At 34.2% G+C, this 20,617-nt stretch overlaps 1 long non-coding RNA gene across 1 annotated transcript; it reads right to left on the reverse strand.

Moving 5' to 3' along the window:
- Nucleotides 1-5,390: 5,390 nt before the first annotated feature.
- On the reverse strand, nt 5,391-19,307 carry LOC148620145 (uncharacterized). Its single transcript, XR_015921728.1, has 4 exons — nt 19,189-19,307; nt 17,307-17,426; nt 11,299-11,325; nt 5,391-5,458 (listed from the first exon to the last, which is right to left on the reverse strand). It is a non-coding gene; the product is annotated as an uncharacterized LOC148620145 (long non-coding RNA).
- Between the last annotated feature and the right edge of the window lie 1,310 nt (nt 19,308-20,617).

Here is a 20,617-nt window from a genome sequence, read left to right on the forward strand (position 1 = left end):
ATGTTTAAATTGGCGGGACGCAGTTTTGTATACATCAATCATTTTTTGGACAGTTATTCTGTTTCGGAAATTTTCCAAGGCAACTAATGTGTTCAGTTCGTGTACTGAGAAATGTGTGAGTGCACTTTAACATTCTTGCACACCACGAGGTTATGGATGGCTTAGGCTCCGACCATTTTTATACCGAAAGGAGGGATTATTATTAAATATTTTCCCCAATACTTGACAATGTAAAAAAGTGATGAACACATGACTAACATTTCGTGCATTAAAAAGCAGAAGACGCTTACCCTACCGGTGCACCTGGTCCACGCTCCCAGTTTTTAGTGGAGTCCGAGTTGCTCATTTACTTACGTTACTTTGTATGTATGATTTTAGTTACTTATGTTCTTTGTTGTGTATTTCTGTTTTCCATGTGTGGTCTTTGTCCCTGGATTACATTCTTTTGATTATCGCTATAATCTTGGTTCCCTTGATTACTCTTACATAGTCTGCGTCTATTAAAACAATGTGAAAAAAAAACTAGTCTTATGAGAATCGAAATAAATCACGGAAAATCCATTTTATCATTGTTTTACCATGGGCGGGCCATTTGTGTCGTTATTCAACCCTCACTATCGCTTGGGGTAAAACCATGCGACATAAATGATCTCCAGCCCGTGCATAACTTATTTTTTTATATATATCTCCCGAGATAAATAACAAAACAAAACAAAAAGCACCAAACTCACTAAACATGAGCACGGTATTATATTACAAGGACTGCATAGTCACTCCTAACAAAGTCTACATAATGTACAAAAAAACGTAAGAGGTTGGAACACCGTTCCTCCATAGTTAGGATGGCAACAAGTCAGAAAATAGCTTGCCAGACAACCTCTAGCATTGCTGGAGTAATTTATACAAGTTATACAAGTTAACAAATTGATAATGACTAAGTTATGATGAAAATACTTATATTCGCCCAGTCAAGAGTGACAATTTTTTTTTCAAACATCTGACCGAGTGCAATGTAACAATCCAAAATCATAGGGATCGAAAATAAACAACTTTTTTTAACTGTTTAGTTCCTCACAGTTGTATGAGTTGGGTTCTTTAGTTCTATATAACTTCGTAGATATCTGGCAATGTTTTGTTTTAACCGATTCATGCTGTTGCGACCAAAAGAAATAAAAAATATCCTTGTCTGTGGATTTCGTCTGTATTTTATGAGCTGCTTGTTTGGTGTTTCTATTAAAGCAGGGGACGCTCACCCTACCGTGTACCTGGTCCATGCTGCTAGTTTTTAGTGGAGTCCGAGTTGCTCATTTATTTTTGTTTGCTTTAATTTGTACGTAATATTTTTATTATTTTGTACTCTGCTGCGTGTGTCTGTTTTCCATGCCTTGTCTTTGTCCCTGCATTACACTCTTGATTTCTGCTAGAATCTTGGTTCCTTCGATTACACTGTTACACTTTATTAATGTTTGTAAAGGCATTGATAAGGGGACGAGATAGGATACTAGCTAAACGGTTACCCATTAAAAACAATAATTCTAGATACTGCAAAAAATTCTTTTTTTCATTTTTTTCTTGGTTTTTGAATTGCATATTTTAATTTGAAATCAATTTAAATGCTAGTTCCACTTTGAATTTTCTCCCCTTGTCCATTTCTGCCGCCCTGCCTGATACCTTTTCCTGTTTGACTGACGTCTGTCTTTAGCCTCGTATAAGATGCTAGGTATCATTTTCCGTGAACAGCATCGCCATCCAAGATACATCTCTCGTAAACAGCATTACCATCCAAGATATATTATCTCTCGTGAACAGCATCACCATCCAAAAACCTTATCTCCAGTTAATAGCATCGCCACCTAAGATGCATCATCTTTCGTGAACCACATTGCCATCCAAGAAACCTTATCTCTACCTAAGAACATCGCCATCTAAGATACACCATCTTTCGTGAACCACATTGCCATCCAAGAAACCTTTTCTCTACCTAAGAACATCGCCATCTAAGATACATCATCTTTCGTGAACCGCATTGACATACAAGAAACCATATCTCTAGTTAACAACATCGCAATCTAAGATACATCATCCTCCGTGAACCGCATCGACATCCAAGATACATCATCTTTCGTGAACCACATTGCCATACAAGAAGCCTTATATCTAGGTAACAACTAAGAGTACCATCTTTCGTGAACCACACTGTCACCCAAGAAACCTTATCTCTACTTAAGAGCATCGCCATCTAAGATACATCATCTTTCGTGAACCGCATAGAAATATAAACCATATCTCTAGTTAACAACATCGCCATCTACGATACACCGTCCTTCGTGAACCGTATAGACATATAAGAAACCATAGCTCTAGTTAAAAACATCGCCATCTACGATACACCATCTTTCGTGAACCGCAATGCCATCCAAGAAACCTTATGTCTAGTTAACAGCATCGTCATCCAAGAAACTATTTGTTTGTTTGTTTGTTGGGGTTTAACGTTCCAAGAAACTATTAAAAGTGAGGTTTCTTGGATGGCGATGCTGTTTACTATATGGATGATGTTTCTGTAAATAAAATTGTTCTTGATTTGGTTTAATTTGGTTGATTTTATATAAGTATGATATGAATGAAAAGATCTTAATACAGAAAGGACGGTCGGTTCATAAAAATAGAGACAAAAAAGCGTCATTTCTTCGGTGGGTTTTTTTTCTACACAATGAATCACCTGTTACTACTACTGACAGTGAGTGCCTGAATTTCACGTACTTGTACCGGCTTCATTAAAGGTAGATCGTAATATCTTGTATTTCTTGTACATAGATTTTCTCAAGGATGATTTGAATGCATATCCTTTTCCACAGTACATACGAACTCTAGGAAATATTTTCAGAATTTTATTTAAACAAACAAAAAACTTTCTTGTCAGGCTTAATGTAATTTCCATTTTTTAAAATTTTATTATTTTTGTAAGTCTTAGTGTCGTATGAGCTATTTAAATATTCAGGTGAATAACTAAGTCATGCGACATTAACTCTTTGAATGTCAAAAGATGCCAATTGAACTTCGCAAACATCCTTTCCAACACTGTATTGGTCTCACTAACCACTTCTAACGTTTCCATTACTTTACATGTTAAAAAAGTAATTTTCAATGTTTCACTGTGAATTCCCAGGACAAATGACACCTTAAAGTTACATGCCATTGCGAAGCTCGGAAAATAAGGCTTTCAAAATCATTATTATAATGGTACGATGGCAGTAGAAATTCTTCACAAAATTTACTTGAATAAAAAATACTGAACATCAACATTATTACCTTTTCTGCTAGACAGCATGGAGGCAAATTATTCACACATGTAAACAATATTCACACATTATAGGGTATGTAAGTCTCGTCATGTGACCCCGTGATTTCATGAGAATGGATTCTAGTCTGCCATTCAAAAGCATAGAGATTTGTCATTCAGAGAGCGTTGAATTCAGTGAAGGGCAAAAATATTTCTGTGTAAAAAAAATACCGATAAAAATGACATATAAATATTTCTAAATGATAGATATAGAAGAAAAAACATAAACTAGAAGAATTTGAATTGTAATACAGCATTTCGAGTACCCGAAAGTAAACAATAAATACAGATCGATCTTCGGTTTTCAATACGTTCTACATCGGAAATTCCGGTAAAGAAAATGAAACTAGAACGAGACTTACATACCCTATTGTAGTAAATTACAAATATGACATTAATGTACATATTATCAGCTTTATTTTGACTAATTTTGAGATCAGAATACACACAAATAATGCACTTACAATGTTTATTTCTAGGTTCAGTGTGTTTTTGGTACTACATTAGGGGGTGGGTGAGGGGCATTTGACCCGGAAGTGATTAAGTCAGACCATAGACATCTATATATATTCAAATTACTTGAAGTGACCTAGCTTTATTATGTTGCCTGAGCACATGGCTTTGTGTTTATACTTACATCAGAAATTCAAATAGCTGTTCCAACATTTACTCCTACAATGTAAGCGGTTGGAATTCCGTTCCTCCATACATCAAATTCTTACTTTCGAGCGACACATTGCAAACCGCTCTTTCCGACGTTCTTTGAAATTATTGTAAAATATTTACTATTTAAAGCATCTTATAGTTTTTTTAACATAACACGGGGAAGGTGACTAAACTGAAGAAAAACAAAAGACCTACCTGATGAAAAAAACAGCAATCCTGGAAAGCCTTTGTAAAAGCAGTTTAAACAAATTTTCACTTTCGGTTTTCAGCATTTTTGATTGGGTACAAACGATTAATAAAATTACGGATTTGAATTTGCGAAACGGAAATATTAAATTAACTGACAAATTGCCTATACCAACTTAAGTGCGTTCTGTCAAAAGTATATTGTATTCCGTAAAATTAGTCACCTAATTCAAAATGGCTGGTCACTCGGATAACTGTCTTCATAACATTCACAAGCCTAAAATTATTAGTTGTTTAGTCGTTGCATATTTGTTTTTCATTGTATTCTGAGTTTGATGTCACTATAATGACTTATTCCATTTCAAAAGTTTTAAATAAATATACATCTCTACTTACCGACCCTACACAATTTCAGAATGGTGATCGGAAACCAGCATAAACGATAGAAAGGAAGCGATTGATACATTGTACGGTACTTTTCACCCGAAACAAATCGAGCTTTTAAATATGGAGTTAGGGTCCTTTTGAGTTTCGTATCTTTGACAAAACAAATGTTCATCTGCATGTAGCTCACATCTTAAAGTTTTGTTCAACTATGGAGAAAAAGTAAATCCTAGTTGATATCAAGCTGTAAAAGGCATAATTACTTTTAGAACTATCAATTTCGTTACACCTGCCTCATATTAAGACTGGGGACGGAAAAAGGAATTTTCTATGTATGCACATAAAATATGTAACTTACTTATAATTAGTATGTGCCAGTGATCTCAAATATTAATTCTGTCGTTACATTAACACAAAGTAGGACTCTAGAAAGCTAACGTGTGTCTGTGTGTGTGTGAAAGTGTGTGTATATATTTACTATTTGGACTTCGCTTTTTCATTTTTGAGCAAAGGGAAGTAACTCTCCAACCCGACAGACTGGTTTATTGTCCGATTGGAGCATTGGGCAGCAGAAGACTTCAAATTTAAATATTTGACTTATTGTAGCAGCGGTATGTAGTTGGATCCAAACTATTTAGCTACTTACTGAAGTGTAAATAGTTTAAGTTCAAAGAAAAATGTTTATTGTTCTTCCTTTCCCCATTTAGACCGCCAACCAGGTCGTCTCGTGTTACATTCCTTTGAGATTGCTAAAATGGCTTGCATTCCGTAAATATTAAAAAGGACTATTATAGCTACACAAATAAATCTTAGATTTGGTGATATCTTTTTTTATTAATTCTTAAAGGAATTTTCCATTCATCCCTGGATTTCCAATAGCTCCTGAAACGAGAAATGAGCAAGAGAATAACATTTGAATAAAACATTAAAATTTAATTACAGCTGGTAACGTAACAACTTATGGGAATAGAGCTGGCCTTCCCTTGACTCAGTTGTTAGGTATAGGACAATTGACAAGATTTAAACTTTCAACCATTCCATGCATTGTAGGCAATTGACCTGTCTGGAAGGAACTTAATCGGGTGTTTGTGATTTTATCAAATGAAGATCAACTCTTTTCACCGAATATGCCTGTCTCACACGATGTAATAAGTGAAAGAACAATTCAGCTTTTTTAAGTACTATTTCTGAAAATACATGTAGTAATATAAGGCCAAAGGTAACTTTTTAATTAAGTTATCTTTTATGGTTTGTAAGGATCGTTCTTGTTTCATTTGACATTTTCCTTACTAGAATTTCTTATGTAGAACGAATTTAAATTCGTAGACTAATCTGCATTTTCAATACTCCTTGTTAAAATTTATATTAACTCGGGACTAAACGTATATGCCAAAATTGTGTATAAATTATATTGACCCATTTTAAATATGCAAGGATTTTATTTCATTTATGTATTTATTTTAAAATAGGAAACTTTTACTCTATTCATATGAAAATTAAGACAAAACGCAATACTTATATGTACATATTCATTCGCTATTTCAAAGCTTTACACCTCTGTCACACGCAGTACTTAACTCCGCCTATTTATGCAATTAAATATGTACAATACACCGGAAGCGGGTAACAGATTGAGTAGTGCTCGTGCCATGTGATTTTTTTCACATCCTGTATAGCAGAGCCTGTAAGCTGGTGGAGTGATATAAAGTAAATAACTAGTAAATCAGAAAACGGTAACAATAGGTCGACGGGGGAATTCGTTATTTTCAGTGCTTCAGAATTATGTGTGTTTTTACTTTAGATACTATTTATGTGATTTACAAAAGACTTACCTTTTCACATCAAATTTCTTTGATGCCGAGAAGTGTTAGAAATTTAAAATATATTAATATGCTCACAGGGAACAGAGTTTAACAATTTAACACGTTTTCAGTTACTAGCCCAAACCATAAATTCCAACATTTTCCTTTTATTTACTTGAAAATATTAAGCACGAATTTTCAATAGCAATGGAACCATTATGGCATAGAATGCATTACTGAATAGTAAGTAAAGACTATAGGCACATTTTCAGTAATTAAAACTTGACCTGTTTCACACCCCGTCACCTCAAGCGAGAGAAAAGAACGTGAGCAGATCGATAATCTAAGTCAAGATCGCGAATGGAGCACAATTATTGAGGTTTTTGTTATTTTTTCAACAATTACAAAAAAATCTGCAAAATTATCAAAATGATCACTATTTACAAAGGAAATGAAGTAATGTTCCCTTGATTTTGATTAACAGTATGTCAGAAAATGCTAAAGGCAGCACTTCGCACTTCGCACTATGCATTGTATCATTTTATTAAAGCTGCATTAGCTGCCAAATTTGTTCAGTTTCAGGGGCGTAGCTGCCTATACGCAAATACGCAGTTGCGTACTTTCGGAAAAAATAACAAAAATAAAAACACACATTTTAAAGATGAAATAAAGGTTTTATGCAATGACTCACTGGGGGCCTTGAGCGACCCCCCCCCCCCCACCCCCCAAAACCCCTCGCCGTAATTTTGCGTACAATTAAAACAGGCCTTTTTTTTATTTTTGATTCTACTGAATTTTGCTGATTCAATGAAATAAGTTAGTAGTAATGCAATTGAAGCAATAAATGTCGATAATACCTACAGAATATTGTGAAAAAAAAACGTTTTCTTAAATCAGAGAAGATCGTCTGATCGATAGCTCTGATCTAATTATTTTTCGTCATTACTTCCGAAGATCGCCGACATGACATTCACCTGGTTTAAAAATACTTTAACCTTTGTAAAAAAAAAAATAACAATAAGGGATACACAGGTAAGCACGTGTCTTGTTTTCATTTCATTTCATCTACTTCTTGATTAGTTTTGAAAATAAATAATGACTATATTTGAGTCACATTATTTCTCAATAGGTAAATTTCAAAAGGATCCTTGCGTTATATTCGAACTTTTTTTCTTTTACTGCTTGAGTCCGTCGATCTTCCTTACCGTTTAAATAACCACTTTTGCTTTGCAATCAGATTCGACCCTTACAGTACATGCGCGGATTAAGGTCACAAGAAGTCACATGCATACGTATTTATCTAGGTCGATTTTTTGTCTTGCAAGACAATAGATATATATACACCTGTTTCATGTATTTAATGCATTTTATTTTTGGATATCAAATGAAGTGATGCAGGAAAAGTACAATTTAGTAGAAATAATTATGAAAATGATAGCTACTGCATCTTTAAGATTACTATAATTTTCCCCAATTTTGCAGACAATTAAAGTTTAACCATTTATTTCTTATTGAAGAACATGATTTAAGAACTTCTTCAATGAATCGGACAAAATGTGTATAAGGTGTGGCACATGAAGGAAAAATGGAGAGGAAATTTTCCCGCGCTCTTTCCTCACATAAGCAGTAAAAAATTTTTTCAATGTCACAGATGCTTCAGGATAAATTTAAATAGCTTTTCATTTATTTTCTAGATGTATTGAATTTATTTTTGGCAAAAAAGACCAAATTGAGAATGATGATGTGCCACCACCCACTGCCTGATTCTTACACAGAATGGTACTTATACTTAAGATGTTGTATCTAATGTCTTTTTTAAGTGGCTAATAGTATTAGCGAATTTTTGCACTCGTACTTTCTTTATTTAATATTCGCATATGATTTGCATAAATTTGTATTTATACGCCACATAATCCTGCAGATCTTCACCGTGTTCACCACCACAGCGTCATAATTCTAGCTTCATACGAGATAAAAATGTACCTCTTAAACATCATACACATGTGTTCTACGTGTGTTTCTTGTTTGTATGAGAACGGGAAGTTTACGTGCGATGATCGGTTAGCTTTGAATATTACCCAGTTTCCGATTCAGACACTGAGGCTAGTTACAAAATTATATAGGTCATATATATTAGCACACCCCGATATTTATGAATATTCATTTCCAGCTGTCAATAACATAAGCGACCCAAAGATCGCTACAACGTACCTTTTTTTAAAACATGTCATACACATGTCTTCGGGTGTTTTTTTTTATAGCTTGTATTAGAATGGAAAGTATACATTAAAAGATAAAATGATCGGTTAGCATTGAATTTATGTAATATTACCCAGTTTCCGGTTCAAACACAGTCGTTCATTACAATGATTATATAAAGGTAATATATATTATCAGGACACCGATATCTATATATAAGCCATTCGGGAAATAACGGTTATGAAAGAGTACGCAATAATATCAAGGGAACCAAGATTTTAGCGGAAGTCACCCGCGTATAGATTAAGTGACTGAATATTTGACGATTAGCGACTTTGAAGACTTCAGTCTTTGATTTGTTTTATGTTAACTGTATAAAATTGGCCGACTTTTGACACACTTGGAAAAAGTTTCAGTTTTGAACCTTTTTATTTTGTAATTGTTGAGATCAATAGGTAAGAACAATATTTCAACATGTCATGCATTTTTGCGGATTCAAAAAAGGGGGGTAAATAATCCCTAATTTATCGGAAAATTTTGTTAGTTTCATGCAGAATTTTTAGCAAAAATAAGCGTGCACATCCCCTTTTTAAACTTCGAGAGTGGGGGATTTAAAAACATTAAGTTTGTCCCTTAGTGATATAATTGCATATTTGGCAGGCATCCAAGTCGGACTGAAGCATTTTTGAATACCAAAAATGCCAAGTTAAAAAACCAAAATATAATTTAGACACTGTTTCAAATATAACAACTGGAAAGAGGTCTGTGGTTTTTACTGTATATCATATTTTTGCCATGAAACTTGTATGGAAAACACTCATTTTATATGGAAAGTATTCATTTTATGGTTCAGTATTCTATTTTATCGTATTTATCTTCTATCTTCACTATCTTACTATAATCATTTAACTTTCATTGTGTATAATCTTGTGAATAAACATATCCTTTTTTCTCTTCTCTGTCTTTTTTCAAAATTGAAATCAGAATTATGACAGAACATTAAACCTCCTCTACTTCACACCCCAAGGTAACATTAGGTATGGCATTTCCGTGGTTTAAATACATGATTTTATATATTTATGACCTCAGTACTTTATCCATTCATGTACATTGTAAATGTAGTAGATGTATGAAAATAATATTGGGGAGGGGTTAGAAGCAGACCAAGTAAAATTAGATTATGCCCCCTTTTATACAAATGTATGAGAAATATGGGATGCTATGGACAATTTAAATAGAAATATCAGCCTTTAAACAATTGCCACAGACACTCAAAACTAATGTTAAATTTGAATTATTGTGGTTGCCCAAAACAATAAAAAAAAAGATGTTTTATCTCTTACATGTCTTTCTGAAAATGAAATATTTTTCAGAAAATGAACATGTAAATTAGACCTTCGAAATCTTGGCATGTCTTTTAATTTTAAGAAACAATGGGTTTTATAATGTATGATCTGATGAAAAGGCTTGGAACTGAGAAGGAATGGACAGCTTGTAATGTACGTGCCTGTCTATTTCATTTAAACAAAGGATCAATCACAGGCATCATCTTTATTTCTGAGGTAAATTTGGCAATGGATGCAGTTTTTTCCCCATAATTTCATATTCTAAATCAGAAGAGAAACTGAATCACCTGAAACTCTTTCTGTTACAGAATAAATTTAAAAACAATACTTTCTTTTATTATGCATGGTTTGCAGTACATACATATTTTGATCAAAATCTACAATTTTTAATCAGCCTATCAATGAGTTATATGTTCAAAATATCATGAATATCTCATTAAATCATAATAAAAGTTGAAACTGTTTGTTTTGGTAGATTCTGTGCAAGTTGGAAAATGAATTTGCAGTGACCAGATTTTTATAAAAAAATTTCATGAATTTTCAACTTTTATTTTTGAAACGACTGCTCCGCGGTTGAAAATAATAAAATGACGCTATCGTGTCAGATCATGGGGGCTGGGGTTGTATTCAATTCAAAAGGGTTTTTTTCGGGGTTTTCATGTGATAGACCAGACAAATGCTTTAATGGTATATAAATGATGAGATACCCATCGATGTGGTGATGAAAGAGTAACCAAGGGAACCAAGGTTATAGCGGTAATCAAAAGAATGTAATCCTGGGACAAAGACCCGACATGGAAAACAGTCATACACAACAAAGAACATAAAGTAACTAAAATCATGCATACAAAGTAACAAAAGTAAATGAGCAATTCGAACTCCACTAAAAGCTGGGAGCATGGACCAGGTGCACCGGTAGGGTGAAAGTAATATTTTGGATGACGGAGTTGCGAATCTTCTACGTCATACATACCAGTCGACCCCCATATATCAGAAAACTTCATATGGAGAGATCAGTAATAGTTATGTCGAAATATGTCTCCGAAAATTAAAATATCTGTAATGTTTTTTTTATAATTTAAGTATCTTTTAAAACTTCCTGGCAGTAATCGAATTATAATTGAAGAACTTTTCCGGAGCGGAAGTGAATGTGAAAGTCGTCTATATGAAGTACTGATGCTTTTTCTGTCCCTAAGTATAGTGGACAACTATTTACGATCCATTCTGTAACAAAAAATTTTGTTTCTAAAACTTTTTACAAAGTACGTAATATTGTGTGACATTACATTGAACTTAAATATGATGTCCGGTTATAATCGATTATAAAATAATTTCGATTTCCCAACAATAGAAATTAGAATGTAGTCCTACTTACCAACGACATCGTTGTTCAAGTTACCACCTGAAAGTAAAAAAAAAGGAAGTATAAGTATAATCAGAGACAGCTCTTGGATTTTCTCATTTTGGGTCAATGACCCATTAATCATAATGACGCATCATGAAATCGGTGTCAGATTTCAAATATTACAATGGGGCAATAATATGAATAATGCATCATTTTTACACTAAAAAAAAGAAAAATAATTGGTTAATTGTTCCATGCTTCCTTATCGTTTTGGTGTCATTTTTGCAATTTTAGGGCCAATGGCCCATGACCCCCATTTATTCCTGAATTAGTACAGTCTTTACGGAATAGATTTCTGACTTGTCTGACCAAAACCAAAATTGGATCAATTTCTCCTAAATAAGCAACCAAATCTTCCAACAAATCTGTCCGACAGCTCCTTTGTCTGACATGTCTGTCAGTATTTCATAATGATTCTTTAAAAAGGAAAAAAAAGAAAAACGAAATTGATGTATTCAATGACATTATGTTTTGTTCAATAATACAGTGCACCCAAGTTTTCAAATTAGTGTGGGTCCAAGGTCCGCCCGGGTTCCTCATTTTTCGATCGAGTTTTTTTTCTTCTTTTAATTTCCTTTACATAGATTCTAGACCTTCAATATTTTACAATGAACTGTGTTGAGGACCTTCTATTTTCCTCAAGCGAACCTTTATTTCTTACTTCTAAAAGGCTCGACCTTCTGGAACCATGTCACCGTGTCACGTAATAAGATTATCTGCCAAGCTTATTCCTTGTTTTTACTGGAATTTGAAATTTTGGTTTAAAGAGGAATTGAACCACTACAGTGTTTCACAAAGTTTAATTTTTCTTAAAAATAACATATTCAGAAATCAAGACATTGGAATTACACACTGACAAATAATGTCTAGTCTCATTCTATAATGAAAAAAAGTGCTGTTTACTCCAATTTGAAATATCCTTCAGTTACACAAATTTACCAGAGTTTTATTGCCTTGCAGCTTCTGAGTGATGTTTCTCTCATATTCACGAAATAACAAGCGAGCTTAACTTGTTGGTGAAAACTGGAATTATACCTATATGTTACGAGTATAATAATTGTAAATTCGTGAATTTATAGACCATGATTCAAATAACGAAACTCTCCCCCAGAGGGATTTTTGCAGACCTTTACAGGTTTATAAATACATTTTGTATGTACTACATTAGCAGTGATTGGGATTACTTTTGAGAATGGGCCATTTTTAATAATCTTCAAAATTTCAATGGGCCATTCATTAACATTCTTTGCTAAAATTTCTTGTTTTAATGGGACATTTTTTTGGCAGGAATGAGATAAAAAGCACATGGTCCCTCTAATCCCAATCACTGCATTAGAAACATAAATCCGCTTATTTACCAAAAAATAGATGCAGCTTTGTTGGGGTAATCAGGCTCTAAAAGTCAGTCACAAGGTCCGGATTTAAGTATTCCTCTTTGACACAATTTGCTTTCATCAAAGTAAAACAAATTTCTATTTTTTTACACAAATGGCATCAAAAGAAAACCAAGATATTTCTCTTTTCAGAGATCAAGACAAAATTTAAAAACACATAGACGTTGCGCACGCTATTGCGGCTGTGTTGGAAAAAAAACACTCCTGTCTAAACTATAAATGAGTATTGTTAACGATCAAAACTGTGATTATGTGAAAGCTGTATACTGTTGGAATCAGAACAAATAATAAGTTCTTAACATTTGTCACAAATGGTACTTGTAGTTCTTTATAATCAATTAAACTTTCCAAAAACCCGTAAAAAACGTCAAAATTCAGTATGTCAGGTGTAACGCAGTGTAGGTTCAAAAAGCTAAAATAGTGAATTGCGCTATTGCAGAGGGTACACAATTCGCCAAATTTTGCGTGGAAGAATAATTTCATACGTTCTTTTTGAGATAATTATCGAAATTGCGTTAATTTTAGGCAAAAAAAAAAAAATTCAATGCAAAAATGAAAATGTTGGTAAATGGTCAGATTTCTAAAAGTGTTCCGTAATCGAATTCTGTTATTAATGTAAGAACTTATTTACACAATATTCTTTTCCGTTTAATGTTTCCTAAAATGTACATACTTTCAACAATTCTACGTCGGCATTTGATAAAAATTTCAGTACAAACCAAAAAGCCACGTCTTTTTGAAAATGTCTAGCGAAATGTCAGATGGCAATATTTTCCGGGTTCGTTGAGAAAATGTCATGCTACAACGCACTTCTACAATCAATTGGCAATTTCTTCTAGGAAATAATGATACTTTGTAATTGTACATACGCTTTGGAATACATATATACGCTCTCACTTTTTGAACGTTTTGGACGTTTTCTGTCGATCGGGAAATGGGGAAATAAAACGGAAATAATTTCCGCTTTAGATAACAAGAACTAGACACTTATACTCGTCTCTGCAATTACAAGTAAAGAACATGCAACTGAAAGAGACAAAAAATCGAAATCAAAGGGATATAAAAAGACTAAAAGTATCTGTATTTTGTGTATGAACATACGAAAGAATAGAATAATAATACTGTTGATGAAAGCCCGATTTTCTGATGGATAGAAAGCTCTTTCAATCGAAATACTGTTGTGAAAGGTCTAAATTCTGTATATCAAAATGCACATTTTAACTTATCGCAGGAGAAAGTTCCTATGTTCCCTCTCGAGACAGACAGTGCATATATGTGGCGGTTGCATTCCACGCTGCGGTGCACATTCATGTGTAAATTTAATTTACCGGTAGTACTGATAATCAAATTAATTAATCTTTTCGATTTTTTAAGAAATGTTCAAGATGTTTCAATTGCTACCAATCAAAAATTATTGTATATTTTGCTTTACTTTACCCGTGTTTCAATAAGCAAGCAAGCAAGAAACGAAAAGTGTCAACAAACGTCGAATTAGGATGTTACCGAATGTGCCGCAATAGCGTGCGTAACGTCATAAAACTAATCTTTTTTTCCACAAGGCAGATTCTGATATAAGAATATCATTATCTTGTCAATAATTCAGGTTTATCTTTCATGTTTTCACCGGATACCGGGTATTTTCATTTTTTGTTATAGTCAAAATGCGCATTTTGACTAAACAAAAAATGAAAATGTCGAATAAATTATAGTTCTGTTCTTAGATCTTATGAAAAATTTGGCCCATCGGACTACCATGAAATTTTCTCAAGTAGTCCGCTCCGAAGTTAGGTTGGCAAAGGACTACTGTCAGTGTCAAACCCTGGTAGTTATTTGTAACCCCTTAAATGTTCTTAGGTGAAAAATGGAAGGACTCATTTTTAGTCTTTAAACCTATAAACTTTTTTCTTACAAAACCCATAAGCCTCATTGAATATTTATAATTCATACGTATCTCTGAAATGAGTTTTATAGTCTAATAATAAACATAAAAAAAATAATAATCATATACAAGATACACTTATATTGCCTGAACTTGGGGAGGTCATTCATTCAACCTCCATTAGAAGTTCAAGGCTGCAGTTATATTTAAGCAAACAAGTAGGATGTATTCCATTAAAACCAGGCTTTATAGTTAGTTATGCCTGCTTCAGCTTGCAGAAAGTCCTTTAAAGGAGTGCCAGTCGATACCGTCCCGTGATGATCTCCGAATTCGAGGAATTTCAAATGAAAATTTTGGAAGAGGGATTATTTTTTTAACTTTTTGGCTAAAGTTTTATAATGAGGGTGCACTATACAGTTACATTAAGGCGCACTGTTTCGCACACCAAGTTACCTCTGTCAAATTTTGTAAAACTTAAAATTAAAAGTTGAAATTTGGTGGATATATTGTTTAAATGTAAATAAACATTTATACATAGACAGAAGTAGTATATGTAATGGTAAACAGGTGTAATTAAAATGAAGAATGGTATCCGGAACGTTTCAGTCCCCTGCCGTATTAGGTTCTCTCCTCAGCATCAGAGCCAGCACTCCACAGTTTAGTTTAGTTTCGCACTTTTGGCTAGGGATGAAAAATGACATGAATGGAAACCGGTAGTTGCTATAGTGATTAAAAATGAAGAATCTATTGTTGATAAAACATTTTCTGAAAAAAGGGGACTTTTAAAAGTAGTTTGCAATGTTTTATATATATTCAATGTTGAAGGGGCTTTTTTTCAATGACAATTTGACTTCATTGTGAAAGTGAAAGTAAGTCAATTTTTTACCATGCTAAATTTAATAAGTGGATTACAAAGTGAAATAGCTCAAAATCTAACCGGCGATGCCCATATGAGGAAGGGGTTTTTGAAGGGAAAAGTTTGAACAGTTTCAGGGATTGAAATAAAAATTTCAGATATTTTGCGGGAAATTTGATATTTTTAAACCTGATTTTATGAACTTTTTTGCAAATTTTCGCATATTTTTGCATGGTTTCCATGGTAACCCTATATGCTATGGGTAATTTTTTTCCAGAAAATTTTTACTGCATCCTGAAGGCCTTGGCTTGAGCTATTTCTAGATATATAGATTTACAGATGCTTGACAATTTTTTAAAGTGATAAATGTTACAAAGCATCAGATTACAAGACCAAAATCAGGCAGTTCTACAATACTGTGGAGTGCTGGCAGAAGGCTGGTTTTCAAAAAACCTTATTTCGCACGAACTTTTGGGACTAAAATTGTGAGAGAATGAATCAAAAAGGGGCTTATTATTTTTACCCTTTTACCACCTACTCCATGAATGCTTCCATCATGCCTGATATTTTATAAAACATAGTATTTGGCTCTTAATTTTGGAAAGGCAACCCTGATTTGTACTAATTTGTAATATTTTTTTCAGTATGTTACCGTGGCTACTGGATTTTATAACAATAATCACTAAATTACTTACAAATGACTTGAATCTCCACACACCAAGGATTTCAAAAATATGCACTCTTTTCTGACAAAACACTAGAAATTTCTTTGCGGACTGCCTCAAAACAGCTTTATTTCAACAAAATGAGACCAAATTTTCAGAAATGACCTAATTGTATTGTACTACCTAAAATCAATTCAACGGGTATGGTTGTGCCCGGGGCTGTGTCTAAACATTCCGATGATTTATACGACCGTGTGAGATCATAAATAATAGCCAAGGACATTGAGAAATCCCTTAGTCAGTCATATATTACAACTACCACACACGAGTTCAAACCAGATCTAACAGTATTGAGTATATATCTTAGCATGAAAACGGCAATTCTGTACACCAAGTATAGGAACAGTCAGCTGATGGTCACTGTCGACCGGTCAGCCTCATTCATTATACAGGGGCGAATCCAGGATTTGACTTTAGTTAATTAAGGGAGGGGGCTTTAATTGAATTAAATGCCGTGCAAAGCAAGGCAAAAAGTATTATGGAGTGAAACTTGTGAAATTTTTTTTCTTACCGATTTAGAGGGGGGCGTACGCCTGTTATACATATCGTGCAATTGATTGCTCACTTAACAAAGAGTTATAAAAGGTTTTTGGGGATTTTTGTGATTTATGTCCACATTCAAATAATATTTTAGAAGCAACATTGTCTTAGCTATATAATGAACGAAATGAGGGGTGTAACGGATATACGGTAAGTTCTGTATTTTTCAGTTTATAGTGCTATTTTACCCTTAACCATACATTAATTCAAAAGCTTAAAAAACTGAGCTTAATAATGGTATGATCAAACAATTTTTCGTATCTGTTCTTTTATTTTTTGGAAAACTAGGTTTTTAACAAATTTCGCCATTTTCACATCACAGCCCTCACTATTTCTTTAATGCTGAGCTAACACTGCGCTTATTTTTGGCAGACAGACAGAAATGTGGTTCAAATATATAAAGAATGTTATATAGGTCTACAGAAATCCCTTCAGGCCCATGGTCTATTAATTTTATGCAAAATTATTTTTTTAAGACTTCACAATCTCAGTCCTGTACAGACATTAGGAAATTCTTACGACATGCATGTTCTTCCTAGTTACATGCTGACAAAGTTATTACAAAATTTGGCTTTTACACTTACCACAAATCTTGCAGTATTTCTGGCAGTTGTCTAATCCCCACGGTTGATATAGTTTGGTGCATACCTTTGGACCTATATATTTACAAGCGGCAGTTTTATCTTCACAAGTTCCAAACGCTCCTAAAAATGTACATTATAAAAATACTTATTTGTGTTTTTTTTATACTAGATACTGGTAGATTCCTGATATAACTATAAGGCAAAAAATGGTAAATAAAATTACCTGCTATCCATCCTACCTAAGCTAGTTTTTTTGTGCCTACAGTACCCGTGACATTTTATGGCCATTTTGACAGAAGCACCTTTAGAGTCTAGATCGTTTCCTATATGTAAAATGTTCTTGAAAAAAATAAAATAAAACAATTTCCCTATCTACTTACCATACTTTTTTCTTGCTGGTAGCAGGTAACAAGACTATTATGATAAGTCCAAATGATAAAATGCGGTGTTGGCACCCTTGGAGCTTTTAATGTATACAGAATACTCACTTTTCGCAACAAGTTTACTTGAATCAGTGGGAAGGGGGTCTAGGAATAACCACAATATTATTTGTCAACTTCAGAACAGGAAAGGACACCTGGACAACGAAAGAAAGAAATGAAACAACACTATACAACTCAAAGAAAATCTATAAAGTTTCATAAAATACAACACTGTTCCAAAAGTGAGCGACCCATTTTTAAAATTCCCCACAGAATCTACTGGGCAGGTAATTTACGTTATTCGTCAACCGATTTTTCGTCTTCTCCTGTGAAACAAGTTCATGAGTTCATGAGTTCATGTCCAAAGGTAAGGAAAAAAGTCTAGTAGATCTGATTGCTGATATTTCGTTATCAAAAGTGAGCTATCATACAACAATTTTCATTTAGGAATAAAATTTTGGTTCTGGTTCTTTTTTTTTTTTTTTGTTTTGTTTTTGGTTTTGGCTTTGGTTCTTGTTTCTATCTCGAAAATGGCGAGATCTACCCTCTGACCAGTAAATAATAAAATTGCATTTTTCCAAGACAAAATTGTGGAGCTGTCACAGCAAGTAGTATCAATGTTGCTGAAAAATTCCCCAACAGAGCGATATAAGAATTAAGAATTATCAAGGGAACCAAGGTTATAGCGGTTATCAAAAGAATGTAATACAGGAACAAAGTGTCTAGACATGGAAAACAGACACACACAACAAAGAACATATAGTAACTAAAATCATACATACAAAGTAATAAAGGCAAATGAGCAACTCGGACTCCACTAAAAACTGGGAGCATGGACCAGGTGCACCGGTAGGGTAAGCGTCCTCTGCTTTTCTAGAAATACCCGCCGAGTTGCTCATATAAACTTAAGTCCGGGGTAGACGAAAGAGGAAAGGAAAATTATGACAAGTTGAATAAATCAGTTTTCATGGCGCAGATGCATGATACACCATAACGATCCACGAGTTCATAATGACGACCATTTAACTTCTGTAGTGATGACTTCAATCTTGTGGCAACATAACCCCGTTCCAGAAGCCTATTTGTTAGAAGTCTACCGCGATACAAAAAGTCTACGTAGTTTCGGCAAGCTCTGGCATAACGTATGAGTTGTGATATGGACACTCCATACGCAGGTGCTGAAGGGAAGTTGCCACATATAAAACACCCTCCGGACTACTGCTTCCCGATCCCTGGTTCCCAACAATAATCCCGCTTCCCCTATTTTTCACTCCCCGTTCCCCACCCCTTCAACCAACGATTTCTGCCCTTTAAACCCCGTATCCCTAACTTAATGTTCACCCTCCCATATTTTTGATAGCCTATGAAGTTGGACCAGTGAATGGAAATGTAGCCCTGCGTAAAAAAACTTGTTTGCATAACTGGCGATTTACGTTGTCCGTATCATATTAGATTCTTACCTGTGATGAAGAAAATGCAGAGAACTAAGACGCTGGTCAATCTGATCATTTTCTTTGCAAGCAAGAATCCCTTAAACTATGACGTCACGTTACGCGTTACTTCCTATGCACTGACTGATCTTGGTAAGATTAAAACAATCAACAAATCCGTGTAAGAATCATGCAGTATTCTTTGTACATGAAATTTGCAGAAATTACGGCTAGACTGAATAATTCACTTAAAAATATGCAAGATTTTATTAAGTTTTGCGCGACGTGAGAAATATATTACAACTGAACGGCAAATCCGTGTAAGAATTGCGATACAACCTACTTTCGTTTTGCTGTCAATGATCACGAAAATTGTTGAAGAATATCATTTTAACTGTTTGTTTTAAAGTATGAATGTTGTGGAAGCAATAAACGGCTGAAATTACATTGGAAGTAAGTCGAAAGGTGAATTGAAAACAACTTCTAAAGGGAACAACCGGCTGAAGGGAGAGAAGTGGGGGATAGGGCTCGTATTATTTTTTAAATAAATGTTCTGTTCTTCATGGCATGAAAATTGCCAGCTCTTTCCCCCACAGAATCAAATGATAGTCTCTTGCTTCCTCTTGAGGGGCAGGTATGTCAAATGGTTAAGGAACCGGACTTAACATTTTGAACACAAGGTTGAAACCAATGTGGGTTGATTTCCCATATGTGTCTAGGCGCTTACCTAGTCTGGTGATTTTATCATTTTTCCAGCCTGGAATATCAGTCTTTCCTCCCCTACAAGCCCAAGCAATCATGCCAGAAGCTCGCATAAGCCAAACTGTAGTAAATCTATTTATATGATTAGATCTATGTATGTAAGACTCGTAAGGGCGATGGGGACGCTGAAGTGCGATGATCGTCCCGTTCTGCGATGTTCAACACTGTAGTACTTTTGGTTTATAATGCTAAAACGCGTAAGTGTGTTCGTTTATATTGAGTGAAGACGCGGAAGTGCGTTATTTGGTTTCCCATTCAAAGTTGCCCCGAAATTATACATGCACATGCGCTTGTAAATGGAAGACATTGCTTAAATGGACTTCCTTTCTGCATCCCTAGCCTTTATACGATATTTTTTTTTACCAAAAGATAGGTCAGAACGCGAAATTAAAATATGGGATCCTTGGTTGATTATTGAGTTAAATAAATTTTAACGTATTTCCGTGTCCCATCGCGATTCTGAGTCTTACCTGTAGATTGACGCCATACTTTTAAATTTAGATCCAGAGAACGTACATGTAGCTTACGGTGTTGGTGTCTTTTTTGGTAACATCGAAATCGGCAAGATTTGACGTCTTTTTTTGCGACGTACATCGTCCTATAATTGTTACATGTAAAAAGAAGTGTGCTTATTTAATTTTTTACATAAAATAAGAAAACATGACATGTTTTATTATTTAATTATCCAATTCGATAT

The sequence above is a fragment of the Perna viridis genome, chromosome 4, assembly GCF_037379345.1.
Source record: "Perna viridis isolate PV_CMFRI_1.1 ecotype Kerala chromosome 4, ASM3737934v1, whole genome shotgun sequence".
Taxonomy (NCBI): Eukaryota; Metazoa; Mollusca; class Bivalvia; order Mytilida; family Mytilidae; genus Perna; species Perna viridis.